Source organism: Candoia aspera, chromosome 10 (genome assembly GCF_035149785.1).
Source record: "Candoia aspera isolate rCanAsp1 chromosome 10, rCanAsp1.hap2, whole genome shotgun sequence".
In the NCBI taxonomy this organism is placed as follows: domain Eukaryota; kingdom Metazoa; phylum Chordata; class Lepidosauria; order Squamata; family Boidae; genus Candoia; species Candoia aspera.
The window spans coordinates 14,319,976-14,338,408 of NC_086162.1; the positions used below are offsets into that span (position 1 = coordinate 14,319,976).

Consider the following 18,433-nt stretch of genomic DNA (forward strand, 5'->3'; position numbering starts at 1 on the left):
CTAGTTCACACACGTATGACTGTCGCAGCATTCCTGTGGTCCCATGATCGTGATTTGGGTGCTTGGCAACTGATTTGCATTTAAGACTGTCACAGCGTCCCATGGTCATGCGACTGCCATTTTCAACTTTCCCAGTCAGCTTCTGGCAAGCAAAATCAATGGGGAACCACATGATTCACTTAACGACCACGTGGTTCGCTTAATGCCCATGGTGATTTGCTTAATGACTGCCTCAAAAAGTTCATAAAATCAGGCTGGATTTGCTTAATGACCGCTTTGCTTAGCAACCGAAATTCTGATCCCAATTGTGGTTGTTAAGCAAGGACTACCTGTAGAGATTACAGTATCACCATGTTTGATTGGCTGGGATTGGCTCATGATCTAAAGTGAATTTCCTAACCTTTCTTAGTGATAAATTTGTTTGATCGAAAGAGATTGCTGAGAGATTTAAAAAGAAAGGGCTGGTGAATTTTGGAAGATAGTAATTTCTTCTGCCAAAGTGAAATTTGGACAATTTTGTATGCTTATTGAAACAGTGTTTTCATGGATTAACTTTCTTTTTTTCTTTTCTTTTATTTCCATTGGAGATTAGTTTCTTGGAGATCAGCTCTGGCTGATTATACTACTGTATCAGGTTGTATCATTATAGATTTATCCAGCACCGCTTTCCATAATGCTTTGAGTTTTTGTTTCCAATAATTGTTGTACCTATATAGATGGGTTGCAACTTGATGACAAATCATGATTTATGCCAAGGGTGGGGGTGGGGGGCAGAGTGAAGTCCCAAACTCACATGCAGGTCCTAAAAGACTTGGACAAGGCTCTCGGAGTCCCTGTAAAACTTGTAATATTTTTACTAGGTCAAATGTGGAAAATAATTTGGCATAAATATATTGGCATGCTGATATTAAATGCATTTGATTTGCTCAATTTAACTTGAATTATAAATTAGATCAGACTTTGGTTTTGGGACAGGCTTCACCCCCCCCCCTTTTTTTTTTTGTTTGGTCTTGGTTCTGCCTACTTTTTCAAATACAGCATGTATTCGAATATAGAGGTATCAGAATGGTATATAGGGTCCGCCTTCCCTTGGGCTCTCAGAGAGAGAGAGAGAGAGCGGTTACACTGTGTCATGTCCCCACGTAGGAGGTTTTCCATGACTTCTACTCCCTCTCTTGCAGGGAGGGATTTTCTATTTTCTAGAATTCTGTTTGATGTTTATTTGCCACCATGATACAATATGGTTTCATTCTGTATTGGTGCTCATCAGACATACGCAGCCCGATCTTTTCTGCAGGGTTCATATGAAGTTCCATGTAGGCAGTTTGAACCCTGCAGAAAAGATTGGGCTACGTATGTCTGATGAGTCCCAATATAGGATGGAACTGGTAACGTACTGCCTCCTGATGGTCTATATATGGAGAAATGGCAAATTTGTAATAGAAGCGATGATACAGGTAGTCCTCACTTAACAACCGCAATAGGGACTGGAAAATTGGTTGTTAAGTGGGGCATTCGTTAAATGAGTCACCATGTGACCGGACCTGATTTTACGACCATTTTTATGTTGGTCATTAAATGAATCTTGCTTCCCCACTGGATGTTTTTTGCCAGAAACTGGCAAAAAAAGCTGCAAATCGTGATCATGTGACTGCAGGACACTACAACTGATCATAATCGTGAGCCGGCTGCCAAGTGCCCAAATTGTGATCATGTGACCATGGGGGTGGTGCAATGGTTTGTGACATTCATAAGTGCGTGTACAGGTCGTAAAGCACTTTTTTTGAGGCTGTCATAACTATGGACCCTCATTAAACAAACGGTCATTAAGCAAGGACTACCTGTATTTGCAAAAGAGCACGATGCAGCAGGCTTGGTGGTCTTGCAGACTTTAGCTGAGCCACCCTTGTATGGCCACCCAAGTGCAAATCTTGTTCTCCACTAAGGCTGTATCCTTCCCTTTGTTGTTTGGTGTCTTTCAATAGAAAACTTTTTCCCTTTGCCTATTTCTCTTGGTCAAGGGACATAGCCAGTGTAAGCCGTATGCCAGAAGTGGTCCAGCATTGGTGGCTCTTTCGTCAAGTAGTTCTGGGAGGGAAAGCCTTGTTAACTGGCTGATGAGAGGATTTTCACAGCAACCCTTTTGGGAACTGGAAGAGATTTGCCATACGGTGGCTTTCTGGCAGTCCGCATGGAGAGAAACCCCTTTTTTCTCCTCTGGACAGGAATCACATTAGAATTATAATTCGATTAAAGAATGGCCTTCCTTATTTTCTTCTAAGTGGATTTGGCTTTGATGGAATGTCCTAGTCAATTTCCTTACTTGCCGAGCTGTCTTCTTTTGTCTTCTCAAATAAACAATATGTGATTCTCTAGGCATTGCCACTCCTGTGTGAATGGCACTTCTGATATTGCTTTCTCCCCTTCCTTCCTTCCTTCCTTCCTTCCTTCCTTCCTTCCTTCCTTCCTTCCTTCCTTCCTTCCTTCCTTCCGCTGTTCATAGAAATGACCAGCAAGTGACTCCACTGATTAAAAAAAGGCAATATCTAAGGAATTAATAACTATTTATGCTTGGGGTTAAAACCCTGGGATAAAGAAAGGATTTGGGGAAATGCAAGGCATTCTAGCAGGATCTTAATTCATTACGAAGGATGGGTGAATAAGAAATATCCTGCCGTAGCACTTTTTCAGCAGAGTTTTATGCAAGCAGGACTGACTTCCTACCAGCCCAGTTGAGCCTGATTGTGTAGCAGGTTTGTGACATTTTTCATGCACTCTCAAGGAGTGAAGAGTTGTTGCTGCAATTATTATTGCTGTTACTATTATTCAGTTTCTTCAATCTGAGCCTTTCCCTGGGTTCACACATTGTGCTAAACCATGATTTGCTTAATCACCATTAACTGGATAAATCACAATTGGTTTGGCTTACACAATGTGTTAAAACGTAATTCATGGTTTAGAAACCATGTTGGCAATTTGCCCTCTACGCCAAGCTAAAACCAATCAAATCACATGATTTAGCATGAAAAGTGAACAAGGTCTGTTTCTCTATTTTCCAGAGAATTTAGGAGGAAGTAAATTGTTTCCTTTGAAATATCCAGAGGTCAAGCTAAACAGGCTAGTGACCATATCTGTAGCATCCATGGAAAAACCCAATCTATATTAGGGCAGGGTCAGAGGAAACTATTATTTATTCTTTCCCCACCTTCTTAATTGCTCATTGGGAATAAAGTTCCACCTGGCATACGGGATGTGGGGGAAGGAGCCCTGTGGTCTGAATTGGGATCACACAGCCTCCTTTTACATAGGTAACATATTAGTTCAATTGGTGATAGCATGAACATTGTGGGGTCCAGTTTCACAATCCCACAATGCAGGAATGTGTATGTGATGGTGATCATGCTGGTCTCATCTTAAATTGGATAAAAACAAATGTTGAATAGAGGATAAATTTTCAGTGGATGCTGAGCATTTTCTCAACAGTCTGGTCTTCTGAGGTTTCTCAGATGTTACAATCCAAAATCATTAGCTGGATACTTGGATGGCTTTTCTAAATAAAATCTAAAACTCACTAGAGCCCAATTGGGCATTATTTTTCTCACACTCGCACATGGAGGCATGGAATATTGATTCACTGGATATTTTTGAAGACAGAGTGATGCATACAGTGTATGTGATTCAGAGTGTTCCATCTATCCAACGTATTGAGGGATACAGAGGGAAACTTCAGCCAAGCTGAAATATATATCTGAAATTGGATGGAATAACTAACATTTGGTGATTGTGCATCATTTAGAAAGGTATCCAAATCCAGGGCCTGATTCAGATGGCAGGAACATCGGAAACTGTTTGTCCATCTGCTGCAGTACTATCAACTCTCCAAGGCCTCAGGCAGAGCAGTTTTTTATCACCTGCTATCTAATTCCTTCACTCCTTGGCAATTACAGTTTAATCTAGGGCATCAGCATTCAGTGTATATTAGAACACTGTGCTGTGTTCTAGAGCAGTCTTTCTCAACCTTTTGACCCTGGAGGAACCCTTGAGATATTTTTCAGGTATTGGGGAACCCCTGCACATTCAGGCTCAAATATAGGCCAGAAGTTACGAAAGTATTATATTCGTTTCATGGGTAGGCCTGTCTATATGCACTAACAGTGTTCTTAAACTGAAAATAAGGAATGAAACTTACTTCTTTAATGTGAAGTTGCCCGAATTTGAAATAGTCTTTTAAATAAATCATGTTCTTCCAGGGAACCCCTAGTGACGTCTTGTGGAACCCTAGGGTGCCACAGAACCCTGGTGGAGAAACCCTGTTCTAGAGCAGGGTTTTCAACCTCAGCAACTTTAAGATGGGTGGACTTCAACTCCCTGAATTCTGACTGGGGAATTCTGGGAGTCGAAGTCCACCCATCTTAAAGTTGCTGAGGTTGAGAAGCACTGTCCTAGAGTATACCTATGGCAGAAGAAGAACCATTCTCTTTATTTGCCTGTCTTTGAGACTGTAATGGTCTGTGAGAATGTCCTGGGAGACAGGATGAGGCAGAGCCGCAGACGAGACCGTGGTCAGATAAAAGGCAGCTTAGCCCACAGAAGCAATGGAGGTGCAACAAATTTCTCAGAAAGGACCCTCCCTAGTTTTTTGGACTGTAAAGGTGACGGAGGGGTGAAGTGCTTTCAGACTTGCAAGATTCTGTTACTGTAACCTTACAATAAAGGAGTTCTCATGGTGGGTACTTCTCGTCTGGACTATCTCTGAGGCCTGACCGAGACTCACAGGAGATGGAATATAACCTCTTGGTAGTTGTCAAAACTATGCAGCATTTCATGGATTTTGTGCCAGCAGCTACTCTCTTTCAGGCTACACATGTTGGATTTCACAGGCATAGTTCCCTCGGATTGCCTCTCCTAACAGAAGACACATAAAGGTATATTAAAGCCCATCAGGAACGAGCTTACCTCTTTTAATTTAGTAGCTCTGACCTATATTTATAGAAGGAAAATGCAGCTGCTAATGTGAAGCCACACACATATACATGCCAGCTCTCCTCTTCGCTCTGTTTGGAAAGATAGCAGAGTAAAGAAAGAATGCTCTCTGTTGCTGAGTGTCAGTTAAGGTAAAGGTAAAGGTTTCCCTTGACATTAAGTCCAGCCGTGTCCGACTCTAGGGGGCGGTGCTCATCTCCGTTTCAAAGCTGAAGAGCCGGCGTTTGTCCGTAGACACTTCCTCCGTGGTCATGTGGCCGGCATGACTACATGGAATGCCGTTACCCGCCCGCCGAAGCGGTACCTATTAATCTACTCACATTGGCATGTTTTCGAACTGCTAGGTTGGCAGGAGCTGGGACTAGCAACGGGAGCTCACCCCGTCACGCGGATTCGATCCGCCGACCTTCCGATCGGCAAGCTCAGCAGCTCAGCAGTTTAACCTACAGTGCCACCGCGTCCCTGACACTGTTGCTGAGTGTCAGTTAAAGCTGCCCTTAAATTGCATTGAGCCTGGTGAACAGTCTGGAACAAAAGAAGTGAGGTATTGATCTGCTTGTTAATGGACTCCCTCCTTAGCCAGAGATGGCAGCAGCTACTGCTTTTCCACCAATTCCTTTCTACCAGGATGGAGTCAGCTTTGTCTGTTAGATTAACTCCTTTCACTTTGATGGCAAGCAAGCCCAGGGGATGCTTTTTCGGATATGCAGCATATGGACCATACTAGAAGTGATGGGGGAAAATCTGCCCACATTGTCTAATATTTTTTTTGGGGGGGGGGTTGAGTGTGACACCGAAGAACAGGCGCTTTTACTGTTTCCCCCTGAAGTATTAATGTTTTCTGTTTGAGGAGAGAAAATGTAAGAAAAATACAGTATAGGCAACATTTATTTATTTATTTTATATCCCGCCTTTATTATTTTTATAAATAACTCAAGGAGGTGAACATACCTAATACTCCTTCCTCCTCCTATTTTCCTCACAACAACAACAACCCTGTGAGGTGAGTTGGGCTGAGAGAGAGGGACTGGCCCATTGATCTGCCTGGAAGAATCAGCTTCCATGGAAAGCTTCCTCCTCCTCCTCCTCCTCCTCCTCCTGTTCAAAACTTTAAAAAGGGGGAAATTGCAGGTATAAAACTTCAGCAGCTTCCATCCAATGGCCCCAATCCAAACGCCTGCCCCCTCACTCTGCAGCTGTCAATCCAGCCTGACATTTCTATGATTGAGCTACTTTTGTTCTCAATTGTGCAGCTGAAAAGCATTTCAGATGTACAAGAATAGCACAAAGTACAGCTCAGTTTTACCAGTTTAGACAACAAGAGGAAATTGCTGTACATTTTAGGTTTAAAGCATTAACACCAGAAGGATTGAATATATATGGATGTATGTGTGTGCGTGAGAGAAAAGTTTTAAAATCTAATCAGGTGATCTCCTGCATGCAAATTGAAGTGGACAAAATCGTCAGGTTTATCCACAATTTCTCCATTCCGCTGAGGAGTTTAGTTTAGGACAGCCTTTCTCAACCTTTTGACCCTGGAGGAACCCTTGAAATATTTTTCAGCCCTCGGGGAACCCCTGCACATTCAGGCTCAAATACGGGCCAGAAGTTACAAAATTATTATATTCATTTCATGGGTAGGCCTGTATATATGCATGAACAGTGTTTTTAAACTAAAAATAAAGATTGAAACTTACCTCTTTAGTGTGAAGTGGCCCAAATTTGAAATAATTTTTTAAATAAATCATGATCTCCCAGGGAACCCCTTGTGACCTCTCCTGGGACCCTAGGGTGCCACAGAACCCTGGCTGAGAAACCCTGATCTAGGACAAAGCTTGATAACATAAGTTGCTTTTATTATAGAAGTCAAAGAAGCTCTAATATTGAAGGTACCATAGGTCTAAGAATCAAGCCAGATTTATATTGGACCTGGAGTATAGATCCTATATCCTTTGTTCCTGCCCTTATTTAATAGATGTTTTGCTGTTCATTTCTAGTGTTGGATGTGGAAAGCAGGGTCCTGTCTCATCACAGCTCTTTGCTTCTGGCTTTGACAGCTTCAGCGTTCCCAGAATATCTACTGGTTAAGGCACCAGACTAGAAACCAGGAGACCGTGAGTTCTAGTCCTGCCTTAGACATGAAAACCGCCTGGGTGACTTTGGGCTAGTCCCTCTCTCTCAGCCCAAGAGCCAATCAGGCATGATATGAGAGTTCTAGTCCCGCCTTAGGCATGAAAGCTGGCTGGGTGACCTTGGGCCAGTCCCTCCCTCTCAGCCCAAGAGCCAATCAGGCATGGTATGAGAGTTCTAGTCCCGCCTTAGGCATGAAAGCCGGCTGGGTGACCTTGGGCCAGTCCCTCCCTCTCAGCCCAAGAGCCAATCAGGCATGGTATGAGAGTTCTAGTCCCGCCTTAGGCATGAAAGCTGGCTGGGTGACCTTGGGCCAGTCCCTCCCTCTCAGCCCAAGAGCCAATCAGGCATGGTATGAGAGTTCTAGTCCCACCTTGGACATGAAAGCCGGCTGGGTGACCTTGGGCCAGTCCCTCCCTCTCAGCCCAATCCACCTCACAGGGTTGTTGTTGTGGGGGAAATCTGAGGAGGAAGGAGTATGAGGCCTGTTTCCTGCCTTGAGTTATTTATAAAAAAAATAAATAAAGGTGGGATAAAAATAAACATTTCCCAAGGTGCGTTCCATTTGCAAAAAAAAAATTAGGGTACCATCTTCTTATAGTATGGAGGTAAGCAAAAATTAGAGCTAGACTCATTTGCATTATGGATAGGTAGATTCAGTTATAGCGTTGAAAGGTGATATCCTAAATAAGGGAAGAATTGTCTGCATAGACGGTATTATTAGAAAAGGTTGGTTTCAGGACTCTTAGCTTATGAGACCAATAAAAAAAGATTCCATATAGAAGACGAGTCATACCTCATGGGAGACTGGAGGCATTTTGCTGTCTGACATAGATAAGTAGCAAACGATATGTCTATCTGACCCTCTCCCCATCAAAGCAATTAATACCCAGTGAAATTGTTTTATTACCTGAGACAATGTTCTGTTCTTCTCCTGGCAGTCAAGAAAAATGATAAAATAAATGTCAATATGCTGCCCTTTAATGACATCAACACTTAGTGGCCTAAAGTGGATAACTCAGGACATGCCCAGTGATAGGCCTTGTCCAAGGAGAATGTTAGGCTTGGAGAAGCGTAAAATTTCATAGCCCAAATGTCTTTTTTGGTACCTCTGAGCATCAGAATAAAAAGGTAATACAACCTCAACTCATTGCTTCTGATGCGGTGAGTATCATGTTTCTGTTTTCATGTAGGGGGGGCAAAAACAAAGCAAGAAAGGCTTCCTGCTAAGAAGATCTTAGTTAAAGCTCTTTAAAAAAAACCAGAAGTAAAATTTGGGGAAAAAAGCACAGCGTATGTGTCTCACCCGAAATGAATGAAATGTGACTGCCTGCCGTGGCAGAAATCCGTGAAGACAACTCATATATTTCTGTTCCATTTGCTTTTAAGACCCTTACAATTTTCCAGTTTTACCCAGCAGGCCAGTGATCCAACTTGATTGGAACCAGCGGTAAGATGGTGCACCACTGGCTTTCTACTTGCTTTTACCTGAGCTCTTCTCTTCCTAAGAAGCATTTAGCATCCTCATAGCATGTTTCACAGCAAGCCTAGAAGCCTCTCAGGTTTTCCCTTCAAGATGTCTGTAGTATGACACTTCCGGGTGAGGCTCACTTGCTGCCGATAGATCCTCCTCTGCTCACCTGCTTTATCCTGTTCAGCAGAGCCATTACTTCCTAATCAGTACTAAGGGATGCTGTGAGATATAGGTCAGCAACATCTGGAGGGCCAGACTGGTTCGTTCATATTTTAGGATTTATAATCTATAATAAAGATGAATTAAGCCTTGGGTGGACAACAAAAGAGCTGCATGTGGCCCCAAAGCTCCTTCTTTGTGGTCTTTGAATCTCCTTTGACTGCTATTGCTGAAATTGTGAAAGGTGAAAGGTCCCCTGTGCAAGCCCAGAGTATGTCTGACCCTCTGGGGGGATGCCGCTTTTGCGACATTTTCTTGGCAGACTATAGAGTGGGGTGGTTTGCCATTGCCTTCCCCAGTCGTCACCTTCCCCAGCAAGCTGGGTACGCATTTTACCGACCTCAGAAGGATGGAAGGCTGAGTTGACCTGAGCCAGCTACCCGAGAAACCAACTTCCACTGGGATCAAACTCGGGTTGTGGGGAGAGTTTCAGTTGCAATACTGCTGCCAACCACTCTGCGCCACACGAGGCTCCTCATTGCTGAAATTAAGTTGAACAATTTCTTATCATGTTGAGGTAGCAAACACATTGGAACAATAGTACAAATCTTAAAAGGAGAGTTTAAAAAATTCAGATCTTTCAAAACCAATGCTAAGATTAGCTCCATCTATATTATATAATTGCTCTATCCACTGTGGCCCCTGGGCTCCAAAAAATATTAAGTGCAGCCCCTGTAGTGGCGACATGGAAGACCATTGTTATTTCAAGGAGTTTAAGTGACATATTTTGATTTTCTCCCTCACACAAAGATTAGAGTTTATTTTGAGTTATACAAATGTTTAGCTGCCTTGTTTTTTTTTATTTCTGTTTAGAATGGGGGAGAGATAAGAGAAAACCTCAATATTGTTTTTGTTAAGCACTAGTTTATCTGTGTAGCCTCCCAGGCTCTTGGAAACAGGTGCTCCAGACCCTGGGAACCATCTTAGTCAAGGTCAGGCCATGCAGCCTCAGTACCATGGAAACAGGGTCATGAGGTTTTAGGGCCAGACTTTGATAAAACTCTTAGGATTGTCTTTTAAGTTTGGGAGCTTCTGCACAGACCTTAGCACTGGGTGCTGTCGAACTTAAGCCATCCTGGGGTGTCTCCACTGTCTTGGTCAAGAGGCTCCTGACAGCTTAATGGGATAAGGTTTCAACTTGCTGGTATGTTATGATGTCCTTCCTTTATGCTATGCTTTTTATGCTTTTGTTTAATCTGCCTAAACTGTGTTTCTGGTCAAACTGTGTTTCTGTTTAAATTTGTTTGCTTACTGTAAGTTTATAATAAAGCTTAAACTCTCTTTATCCACTGGGGTGCTTATTGTCCCTGGATCTAAAAGAACCAATTGTCTGAGCACCTGATCACTGCCTGGACACTTGGCAGAACAGCCCCTGGCCCCCAAAAGGTGGTCCTACCCTTTATAAATGGGAAGATCAGTAGTAATGCCATAAGCCCACCAAAACCGAGAAATGTTGCTTTATACCAGTAGGTTGAATTACATGGCAAGCCCATCCGACAAATATAGTTTTTAACAATCTCTATATCTCTGTGAGATGATATCCTGGTAGAGAGTTTAATTAGCTTTCTGACAAATAAAAGTCCGTTGGGGTGCAGCTTCCTCCATTAGGCCTCCTGAAGGAGGAGTGGGATGGTGTAACTTTAATAGTGGCATGGAAGGTGAAATCACATGCAGAGTGAGAGAAACTGGGTCTACAGAAATTCCCAGCTATAAGGTAATTACGCTGCACTTCAGGAGGCATTGTTATTACCTCTCTGTGATGGAAGATCACACACTGGGTGAAATTCTGAATTCTTTCCAATTCTTAAAGATGCCTTATAAAATTATGCTGGAGAAGACAGCCTCTATGAAGTCCTCTCATACAAACCTATCAGGTAAAATAGTCTTTGTGGTTGCTAGGCAATTTTGAGGTGTTAATAACTTGAGTCCCAACTGTTGAAATGTCTGCTGGATGGATAATGAAACTTCGTGGTGCCCTTGGAGATCAATATTCTTTCTGACTAACGAAAGATCATCTCAGTTCACAACTTTTTCTTATTCATTCAGTAAAATGATACCTACCCTACTTTTCTGTATATAAAATCCTCAATGTAATTTCTATGGTAATCTATGGGGGCCCAACAACACAATTTTGCAAGGAATGAAAAGGCTTGAGAATGAGAATTCCACCCAATTCCACCTTTCCCCATCTTTGCCTGTGTTCACTCTTGGACACGAGCATCTTCCTCTTCAGCTGGGTGTTTGTACTTTGGCAAATTTAAGTTTCCCCCAAGCCTGCCAGTATTCACCTTTTGTGAATGGGTTGTGTTATTCTGACCCATGCAAGAATGTACTCTTATGGAATAAATGTGCTTTTAGCATGCAGGATATGGAGATGTGTGCATTTGGCTGCTTGGCAAAATCTGGTGAGATGCTAAAGGATGAGACAATACTGAGGTCCAGGATGAAGAAGGTTTCAAAACTAATGGCAAAGGCTTTGAGGAGAAAGTAGAGTCATTATGTCAGGCAAAAGGAGTCACCTGAGAATCTGCAGCTCAGGAGGCTCTACTGTTATCTGACTCCAAGGGGCAGCATTTGGTTTCACATAATGCCATGAAAATATTCTTTATCAGCCTTCTCATTCCTTAAATGTGTGACCTCTCTTGTCCCACTGAACCCAACACTCCCTGTGGTTTACAGAGGAGCTGAGGGTTCTGAAGAGGGCTAAGAGATGCCTAGAGTGCCACTGGAGGAAGGCAAAGATCGAATCCAACTGAACACAAGCTAGAGCCACTGTTAAGGCCTACCTTGTGGCAGTAAGAGCGGCGAAACGTCAATACTTCTCTGCTCTTATTGCATCCACAGAATGCCAACTGATGGCCCTGTTTAAAATTACTCTGTCTCTTTTGGGGAAGGTGGGCCCAGTGACCCACCTACAGGGCCATGCAGAGGAGTTTTCTGAGCATCTGCAGGATAAAATCACCTGGATTCGTTCCAAGTTAGACTCCAAGCATGAAGCGTGGTCCGTGGAGATACCAAGGGAGCATACTTACCTAGTCATCTGGGAACAGTTTGATCCTGTTGGACCCAAGGAAGTGGACAGGATCCTCTGGACAGTAAATGCCACCACTTGTCATCTAGACCATGTCCCTCCTGGCTGGTGAAAGCAGCTTGTGAGGTGACATGTGGATGGGTCCAGGCAATGGTTAATACATCCTTGAGAGAGGGGGTGTTTCCAACTGCCTTTAAGGAGGCACTGGTGCACCCCTTCCTCAAGAAACCATCGCTGGACCCTACTGTACTGGACAATTTTCGTCCAGTCTCCCACCTCCCCTTTTTGGGGAAAGTGGTTGAGAAAGTGGCAGTATTGCAGCTCCAGAGGGTTCTGGATGAAACGGATTATCTAGACCCCTTTCAATCAGGTTTCAGGCCGGGATATGGGACAGAGACTGAATTGGTCACATTTGTGGATGATCTCTGGTGGGAGTGGGATGGGGGCAGTGCATCCATCTTGGCTCTTCTTGACCTCTCAGTGGCTTTTGACACCATTGACCATGGTATCCTTTTAGGGCGGCTCAGGGAATTGGGGGTGGGCAGCATGGTCTTCCTCCAGGGCCAGTCCCAATTGGTGGTGATAGGGAGTGAGAGATCTGACCCTTGACCCCTCCTTTGTGGGGTGCCGCAGGGTTCAGTCCTCTCTCCACTCCTTTTTAACATCTACATGAAACCACTGGATGAGATCATCCGTCACCACAGGATGAGATATCATCTATATGCTGATGATACTCAATTGTACATCTCCATCCCGGGTGAGGTAAGTGATGCTGTGTCCGCCTGGGGGCTGTAGGGGTCTGGATGGGGAACAACAGGCTTCAACTGAACCCCGGTAAGATGGAGTGGCTGTGGGTTAATGGCAGTTCCATATCTGGGACATTTTCATCTTTGGTTCTGGATGGGGTTGCACTGCCCTAAACAGACCCAGTGCATAATCTGGGGTCCTTCTGGACTCACGGCTCCTGCTTGAAGAGCAGGTGGCAGCTGTGGCCAGGAGGGCCTTTGTGCAGCTTTGTCTTGTGCACCAGTTATGCCCTTTCCTGGATTGGGAAGCCCTTTGAACGGTCACTCATGCCCTTGTTATCTCCCATAGTGACTATTGCAATGCGCTGTACATGAGGATACCCTTGAAGAGTATCCAGAGGCTACAGCTGGTCCAGAATGCAGCCGCGCAGGCTGTTTTTGGTGCCCCTAGAAGGGTGCATATAACACTTCTACTACACGAGCTGCATTGGGTACCAATTTGCTTCTGGGTCCAATTCAAGGTGTTGGTTATCACCTTTAAAGCCCTACATGGCATGGGGCCAGGCTACCTGAGGGACCGCCTCTTCCCTGTTACATCAACCTGTCCCACCTAATCACGCAGAGAGGGCATGTTGCGGCCCCCTTCTGTGAGAGAATTCTGTCTGGCAGGGTCTAGGAGGTGGGCCTTCTCTGCAGTAGCTCCTGCCCTCTGAACATCCTATCCCCGGAGGTGAGATTAGCCCCATCGCTCCTGACCTTCTGGAGGAATCTGAAGGCCTGGCTCTGCCGCCTTGCTTGGGGCGGGGAGGGGAATGGTCATGCCTGGGGAAGGCTAGTGCCCTAAAGTGCTCCTCCCATGCAAGGACTGAATTCGATCATTGCCATCTGGACTTTATTTTTATCTGTATTTATTGGTTATTTGTAATTGCATTTTATATAGTGTATTTTTATCTTGTAGTATGTTGTATATCTATAATTTTACTGATTATTTTGTTGTAAACTGCCCAGAGTCCCTCTGGTGGGAGGAGATGGGCAGTGACAAATTTAATAAATAAATAAAATATCTGTTGAAATAAAAATGAGATCAAATAAAAGTGGAAGCAATACTATACAAAATATATTAAGTTTATGTACATCAAGGCATTTTAAAAAGACAGCATCTGCCAGACCGGAGCAATACAGAATGGAATGCAGAGTTTGAACTTTCTCCTTCCTGAGTTAATTGTTACAGGAATTCTTATTGAGATTTGGAAGCTGAGTTTGCTTTTTTCCTCTTTGCTCCTCTTCCCTTTCTCCTTTTGGGCCATGTCTGTTAAACTGTAATAGCGCCATCAGAGGCTGTCTTACTATTTCAGTTTTTCAGTATTTCAGTCTGACCTGCTTGGAGAGCCATCTCAAGTGAAGATTTCACGTAAATACAATTTCACTTATTATCTCTGATAGTTCAACTTTATGAGCAATCTTTAGGTGTTCAGTGAGAAGCTCAAAGGCAGCACATCAGATTTAATTAAGAGAAAACCTACAAGAGAAGGGGGAGTGTACTTTATTTAAGCATCGTCTTGTGCAGCTGTTCCAGATTTTCTCTCTCTCTCTTTGTTGATCCAAGTCATAATTAAAGAACATCATTTCTGGGGCTTAAGATTCCATAGTTCGTAGAATAGGCAAAACAACAGCCTTACCCTCTTCCTTTCATCGTGCCTGTTATTTCCTCCTTGTTTCTGAATGTCCTTGGTTTGCTCTCCTTCCTCCCACCCCACCCACCCATTACTTTGGGTAGATAAGTGGTGTTCCCTGAGCCCAACCCCAAAGCAAAGGAATGTGGCAGATGCCATTACAGAATGATGGAGGTTCTCCCATCCCAGCTGTGGTTCAATTTTATGGCTATCTTAGGCTTTCGATCTTAAGCCTTTGAAAGGAGTCTCTGCAAATTGTGTGAGAACTGCAGTGTGTTGTGAGAAGGGAAGTGACTTGTAGTTCTGTTGGCACCCAGTAGAAGGCAGAGAAGGGTTGTGTGTCACTGTGTATGTCAGATTGCCACCCACCTTCCCAATGGATTATCTGCTACATCCCCCCTCAAGCTGAAGGCAGACTTTGTTTAAGGAAGAATTCTGCAAAAAAGAGGATCGTGTGTCTTTGCGTAAATTAAACGAGTAAATGCAATTAAAAATTTAAAGGTTGCTATCAGGAAAACAAGTCTTGATTTAAATAAATTGGATCATTCTTGTTACTTACAGATGATAAAGACAGAGAGCATGTTAAAGAAAAATCCCATTTTGGTTTTTCTTTTGCCCAATGCATTTATATATGTTTTTATTCTCTTGGACACAGGGCAATTGATGTCCCTTTTGGAAAGTTGTCATTTCTAACAGAGCCATTTGGGAGCAGTTTTAATTTCAGGGACAGATTGGCACATCATACGTAGGTTATGATTGGAAAGGAATATCTTTTGAGAATTTCCTTCATCATCCTGTGAACAGGATGCTGTAGCTCAGTGGCAGAACACATGATCAATCCCCAGCATTGCTGGGGAGAAATTCTGTGGCCAGCTGCTGCTGATCAGTGTTGGCAATACTGAAATAGATGGGCCAGATGGTTTGAGTATGTATAAAGGTGCTTTCTCTGTTTATATAAAAATATTGCAGCAAAACCTGTATGGGGTAATGGCATTGAGCAGTGACAGGCAATCTGTTGTTCAACACGTGATTGGGACTACAGCCCCTATAATTTTTTGCCACCAATTGCTTTAGAAAAGAAATTTGAGATATGGTTGTTTATCCAGGCTTTTGCAAGATAACTATCAATGTGTTGTAGTGGTGAAGGTGTGGGACTAGGAACAGGAAGACCCAGATCTAGTCCACCCTCAGCTATTGAAGCTCATGAGACGACTTTGGCCCAGTCACTTTCTCTTAGTCCAGGAGTATTGCAATGTAAGCCCCACCTCTTTTGTACATCAATTGTCACTGAGAGTCAGGCCACATATTATTATTATTATTATTATTATTATTATTATTATTATTATTATTATGGTTGGTTGCATAGTCAGCCAGATGTTTAGACTGGGTTTGGCATTTCTGTCCACCTACTGAGTCCTTCCCAAGGACTTAGGATAGGCAGATGTTGTTTGATAGTGTTAAAGGTACCACTGCAGGATGTTAGCTGTTCCAAGCAAAGCTGCCTTTTGCAATTGACTGATTGTGATTTTGTCAACACCGAAGGCGTTCACGTGGTGCTCCAGATGTTTTGGGATTGCACCCAAGGCGCCTATTCCTATTGGTATTCCCTTTGCTTTCTTTCGCCACAGTCATTCTACTTCTATTTGCAGGTCTTTGTATTTTGTGATTTTCTCCAGTTCTTTCTCTTCTCTTCTGCTGTCTCCAGGTATTGCAATGTCCACTATCCAGATTTTCTTGTCTTTCTTATCTTAACAATTGTTAAGTCTGGGGTGTTCTGTGGCACATATTTGTCTGTTTGAATTCTAAAGTCCCAGAGCACTTTGGCTTCTTCATTTTCTGTTTGTCTATTTTGTGGTCCCACCAATTCTTGCTCACAGGTAAGCGGTATTACTTGCAGATATTCCAATGTACCATTGTTGCTATTTTGTCATGCTGTTGTTTGTAATCAGTCTGTGCAATCTCCTTGCAGCAGCTAATTAGGTGGTCCACTGTTTATTATTATTATTATTATTATTATTATTATTATTATTATTATTATTATTATTATTATTTCAAAAGGGGTGGGCCTTGCATTGCAATTCCCTTTCCTCCCTCTTGCCAATCTTGAACCCTCCATGGCTGCTGCTGCTGCTTACCTTGCTCCTGGTTCTTTCCTGTGGTGTTGAAAAACTGACTTACATACTGCACAGGATATAGCTTCATCTGGATGGCAGGTCATTTCTAATGCATGCCCAATATAATAATTTACCACCTAGAGGACTTGCAGATCAAGGGCTTGTTGTAAACTGTCCACCTTGACTGCAGTGTCATTTAGCCATTGCGCTATAAAGATCAGAGTTTCTGCAGACAAAAGGCAGATCTCATGGAAAGGTTGAATAATGTACTGGGGGCGGGGGCAGGAGGCTTGCTCCAATAGGTTATCTCTGCTATCTCCCTGCTCCAGGGAGTGACTTGGGCTGAAGCTTTGGAGGGACGGGGCGGGTGAGGCCAGCCACAGTTCAGGAGCTGCTAGTTGGTTGCCATCTTGGCTCCTCCCCACTAATTTACCACTTGGATCATCTTCACTGACTTTATGCCTTTGTACCAGAATTGTTAATATGGGCAACAATAGGGCTGGTCCTACTGTTAGGCAAAGCAAAGACATTTCATGTGGTGTATGTTGGAAGGGACATGGACTGCTGGGACAAGTCCAGGCAGTCAGCAGGAGTCAAAAACGGACTTGAAAACACACACACACAAAATGCTGGGAGATCTTGGGAAAGTGTTGATGAACATTTTGAACATGGCATAGGAAGACCATCCTGTCCTTTGTTCCAGGTAGTAATATACTGTACTGTATATCTTAAGCCACTCCTTGTAGTCATAGTTCCTGTAGTTGTGGAAGCACCATGGAATAATGTAAAGTGAAAATTCTACAAGTTTTGATACAGGATTATAGAAAGACAGGTAGCTATTCTGTTCTGCTGCTGCCAAGAAGCAATGAGGTTTATTACACTGATGGCCTCTGGGTATTGTAACAACCAACTGAGTGCAGTTTAGTCAGAAGCAACTAATGTTAAATGATTCAAGAAAGCAGAACTGGAAATTAAATGACTTAATCCAGGTGGAGTTAGGAGTTTCAGGGCAATAAAGGCTGAACGTATTCTAGAGGAATGGTGAATAATTCTCACAGTCTCCTTGACTATAATACAAGCAGTGATAGGGATGGCAGGGCACTTGGTGTGCATGTGTAAAAGGAGATGACCAGAGTTAAGATGAGAGGTATGTTTTGAGCTCCTTATGCAATAGATACCAGTTCGATTATTGCTATCATCAAGAACATTGCTATGATTCACAAGCTCATGATGTTCTCTGCTGAGCAGAGAAGAGACACAGCAATCAGTGGGACACTGCTGTGGGTGATTAAATCTAAAATCATTTCAAACAAGGGGATATCATTTTTTTTCCAAATGATAGTAGCTATTTGTTTTGCTGTGTGTCTGTCTGTCTGTGTTATCTATTGAACTACTGACCTGCCTCCCTATGTGTGCATATATGGGTTTTCTTGTATTCTCTATTTCACATTTATGATCTTTACTAGCCATCTTGTGTTTGCAGATGACTGTATATAAAATGTTTGGATTCTAACATCTATACAAAGCTGTTGGGAGAGGTCATCCACTGGTATGGGGTGAGGTATCCTCAATATAATGATAATGCCCAGTTAAATATCTCTACCCTGGGATAAGCAGGAGATGTGGAGAAGGCCCTAATCTGGCGTTTGGAGGCTTTTAGGGTCCGGATGGGGAGATAAAGTTCACACCCTTACAAGACAGGGGCCATGGATTTGGAAGCCGACTGAGTCCAGAAAGAGTCTATCATTGATCCTGAGAGGAGTCGCATTCCCCTGGATGGGACTGGCCCATAATTTGGGGATCCTCTTGGACTCTTGAACAGCAGATAAAGGCCATGTCCTTTGCACAACATCTTGTGGACCAGTTGCAACAATTTCCAGGATAGGAAGCTTAGCTTTCAGTAACTCACACTCTGGTCACCTTGCAGCTGGATTAGTGCAATTTGATCTATGTGGGACTGCCCAGGTAGTTCTGGCAGGTTGGCCCATACTGTATAACCCAATTACTACAGGAGATGCATTGTCTGCCAGTTGGCTTCTGGGTGCAATTCAAAGTGCTGGTTA

General features: G+C 43.3%; 1 protein-coding gene across 2 annotated transcripts in view; it reads left to right on the top strand.

Annotated features, from left to right (window-relative positions):
* The window catches only part of PTPRU (protein tyrosine phosphatase receptor type U), a 339,403-nt gene that overhangs the window by 153,613 nt on the left and 167,357 nt on the right, over nucleotides 1-18,433 (top strand). The gene's annotated exons all lie outside the window — the stretch shown is intronic.